Consider the following 4,659-nt stretch of genomic DNA (forward strand, 5'->3'; position numbering starts at 1 on the left):
GCAGAGGAAAGGCAGAGAGAGAGGGAGACACAGAATCAGAAGCAGGCTCCAGACTCTGATCTGTCAGCACAGAGCCTGACACAGGGCTTGAAGTCACAAACCATGAGATCGTGACCTGAGATGAAGGTGGACACTTAACTGACTGAGCCACCCAGGTACCCTGAAATAACTATTTTTTAAAAGTAGGCTCCACTTCAATGTGGGGCTTGAATTCACAACCCTGAGATAAAGAGTTGCATGTTCTACTGACTGAGTCAGCCATGTGTCCCTGAAATCATTATTTTAATGTGGTTATATCACAATGTGATTTTTTTTGCACAGAGCAGAGCATTTTCTTGGCATCTAGTATAGATAATTACTTAGAGATTATGCAATAATGTACCAACTATCCTGAGCCAAATACCTTCTCTCCATTGGTAATACCACTACATCTCATTGGGTCTACTTTTTTTTTTCAAAAAATTTTAAATGTTTTTATTTATTATTGAGACAGGGAGAAACAGAGCAGGCGTGGGGGAAGGGCAGAGAGAGAGAGACACAAAATATGAAGCAGGCTCCAGGCTCTGAGCTGTCAGCACAGAGCCCGATGCGGAGCTTAAACCCATGGATGGTGAGATCATGACCTGAGCCAAAGTTGGATGCTTAACCAACTGAGCCACCCAGTCGCCCCAGAATCTACTTTTCTTGATTCCTTGTGGTTTGAATACTGTTCCTAATATTTCTCAGGTCCTGCCTCTCTCCCTTACATCACTTTTCCCCTTCATCATACTTCCTACATCACTTGGAGTCCTGTACTCTTCTCTTGGATGTGTGTATTCTTGTTTTTGGGCTATTCACATGGTAGTCCTTTCCCCACCCCAAGTCCTTTCATTTGTGGAACATTTATTGATATTCCACTATATTCTATTCACTGGAACCACCCGGGCAAAACAAAAATGATTAGTCCACATTCTCTGGGCGTAGGGAGTGCTCAGTCTAATGGGGAAGACAAATTACTGTACTATATGATGATAAGTGCTGTGTATAATAGGAGCAGCCCTTGGAGTAGTGGAAGCACAGAAACAGAAACAGTACTTGCTTATGAAACCTTCAAGACCTAGTGAAAGTAGAGAATTTATACCTGGAGATATCATGAGACAAGTGGTCTTGGTCAAGGGAGTTACTGTCTCTAGGTAACAGATTCCTCAAAAGTTAAACAAAAGCGTTGAACAAAATCATGATTTCCAAAGTGTGTTTCGTAGAATATTACTAGTGTGCAAATAAAGGGCTCCATGATAAAATACATTTGCATATCACTGGATTAAACAGAATTAAAGAGATTTATTTATTGTTGAAATTCTCAGTTTTTTAGTCTCAGAAATTTTTATTTTATTAAAAATGTTAGAATATTTATTTGCTTTTGAGAGAGACACATACATAGTGGGGAGGGGCAGAAAGAGAGGGAGACACAGAATTGGAAGCTGTCAGCACAGAGCCTGACATGGGGCTCAAACCCATGAACCGTGAGATCATGATCTGAGCCGAAGTCAGACGCTTACCCGACTGAGCCACCCAGGCGCCCCAGAATTTCTCAGTTTTTAATTGGTTATTTTAAATTCTAAATCTTTAAGAAAGGATATAATTCTTCACACTTTTTTTTTTTTTTACCATGGAATCCCTCTATATCCCTCTATATCGGATTAACTGCTATGTAAGAGTTTCAATATTTTAACACCTTTAGGTCTATAGTTCATTGCGAGTTTATTTTTATTTTGACATAAAATGAGTCAAACTTTATTTTTTTGCATAAGGTTATCCAATTTTGACAGCATCATTTGTTGAACGTATACTTGTCACTTTGGTCAAAAATCAGTTGACCATATATGCAACCTGTACCCTCTATTCTGTTCTATTGATCTGTGTCTCTATCCTGGCAATACTACTGTCTTGCTTACTGTACCTTTATAATAAATCTTAAAACCAGGTAGTAGGTCTTTTAACTTTGTGATTATTTTTCAAAGTTGTTTTCCTTATTATTCTAGGTTCTTTGCATATAAATTATGAATTTTAGAATCAGCTTGTCAATTTTTACAAGAAAGTCTCCTAGGAGATTGGTTGCTATTTTGTTGAATCTATTTATCAGTTTGTAGAGGATTGACATTTTATTAAGTCTTCCAGTCCATGATAGAGTATATTTTTCTATTTATGTCTTATTTAATTTCTTGTAGAAATGTTTTTGTAGTTTTCAATGTATAAGACTTAGACATTTTTAACCCAATTTATCCTGAAGTCTTTCATATTTTTGATGCTTTAAAAATTTAATTTCCAGTTATTCATGGCTAATATATAAAAATACAGTTGATTCCTTTATATTGACTTTAGATCCTGCAACCTTGTGGAACTCACTTATTGCTTGTTGTCATTTGTTTATGCATTCTGGAAGATTTTCTGTTTCAACAACATAGCATCCATGACTAATGAGAGGTTAATGTTTTTCTTTCCTTAAGGTTTTCCAGTATAGATGCATTTTTTCCTTGACTTACTGGCTTGGCTAGAATTTCCAGTATAATATTGAAAGGAAATGGCAAAAGTGGATAGCCTTGTTTTGTTCCTGATGTTAGGGGGAAAGCATTCAGTCTGTAATCATTAAATGTGATTTAGCTGTAGATCTTTTGTAGTTACCTTTCTTTTGGTTAAGAAAGATTCCTTTTATTCCTAGTTTGCTAAGAGATTTTATTTAAGAGATTTTACGCTAGGATGTTGCATTTTCTCAAATGCTTTCTCTATGTCTAATGAGATGATGATATGTTTTTTCTTTAATCTTTTGTTGATATTGTGAATTACAGTGATTTTGATTGTTCAGCCTACTTTGTATTCCTCAGATAAATCTCATTTGGTCATGATGAAGTAGCTGTTGTACATATAGATTCAATTTGCTAAAGTTTTGCTAAGAATTTTTGAAATTTTTTTTAGTTTATTTATTTTTTTGAGAGAGAGAGAGTGAGCAGGAGAGGGGCAGAGAGAGGGAGAGAGAGAATCCCAAGCAGTCTCTATACTGTCAATGCAGAGCCCAACTTGGGGCTTGAACTAATGAACTATAAGATCATGACCTGAGCCAAAATCAAGAGACGCTTAAACAACTGAGCCACCCAGGTCCCCAAGAATTTTTGCCTGTAAGTTTATGAGCAGTATTGGTGTTTGTTTTCTTATAACGTCTTTAATTTTGGTATCATAGTAATGCTTGTTTCATAGGATGAGTTGGGAAGTATTCTACTACCTTCTATTTTACGGAAAAGTTTGTATAGAATTGTACTTCTTTCTTTTTTTAGAGTTTATTTATTTGAGAGAGAGAGAGAGAGAGAGAGAGAGAGAGAGAGAGAGAGAGAGAAGCAGGGGAGGGACAGAGAATAGGAGAGAGAGAAATCCAAGCAGGCTTCAAACTGTCAGTGCAGACCCTGACATGGGGCTCAAACTCATGAACCATGAGATGATGATGTGAGCCAAAATCAAGAGTTGGACTCTTAACCGACTAAGCTGCCCAAATGCCCCAAGTTATAATTATTTCTAAAATGCTTGGGAAATTCACCAGTGAAGTCATCTGGGCCCACAGTTTGTTTTGTTAGGAAATTTTAACTACAAATTAACTTTTGTAACGGTTATAAGACTTTTTGCTTTTTAATTTCTTCTTTTTTAAAGATTTTTTAAAATTTAAATAATCTCTACACCTAACCTGAGGCATGAATTCATGACACCAAGATCAAGAGTCACATGCTCTTCTGCCTGAGCCAGCCAGGCACCCCAGGTTTTTAGTTTCTTCTTGAATTGTTATTTTTTATTTTATTATAATAGTTTATTGTCAAATTGGTTTCCATATAACACCCAGGGCTTCTCCCCACAAGTGCCCCCCCATGACCATCACTTCCTTCCTCCCTCCCCCTCTCCCTTCTACCCTCGATTCGTTTTCAATATTCAATAGTGTCTTATGATTCGTGTCCCTCTCTCTCCCCAACTCTCTTTCCCCCTTCCCCTCCCTAAGGACCTCTGTTAGGTTTCTCCTGTTAAACCTATGAGTGCAAACATATGGTATCTATCCTTCTCTACCTGACTTATTTTACTTAGCATGACACCCTCGAGGTCCATCCACATTGCTACAAATGGCCAGATTTCATTCTCTCTCATTGCCATGTAGTACTCCATTGTGTATATATACCACATCTTTTTGCTCCATTCATCAGGTGATGGACATTTAGGCTCTTTCCATGATTTGGCTATTGTAGAGAGTGCCGCTATGAACATGGGGGTGCATGTGCTCCTATGCATCAGCATTTCTGTGTCCTTTGGATAAATCCCTAGCAGTGCTATTGCTGGGTCATAGGGGAGTTCTATTGATAGTTTTTGAGGAACCTCCATACACTTTTCCAGAGCGGCTGTACCAGTTTACATTCCCACCAGAGTGTAGGAGGGTGCCCATTTCTCCACATCCTCGCCAACATCTATAGTCTCTTGATTTGTTCATTTTAGCCACTCTGACTGGTGTGGTTTTGATTTGTATTTCCCTGATGATGAGTGACACTGAACATCGTTTCATGTGCCTGTTGGCCATCTGGATGTCCTCTTTCGAGAAGTGTCTGTTTATGTCTTCTGCCCATTTCTATATTGGATTATTTGTTTTTCAGGTAT

This window comes from Suricata suricatta, chromosome X, assembly GCF_006229205.1.
Source record: "Suricata suricatta isolate VVHF042 chromosome X, meerkat_22Aug2017_6uvM2_HiC, whole genome shotgun sequence".
In the NCBI taxonomy this organism is placed as follows: Eukaryota; Metazoa; Chordata; class Mammalia; order Carnivora; family Herpestidae; genus Suricata; species Suricata suricatta.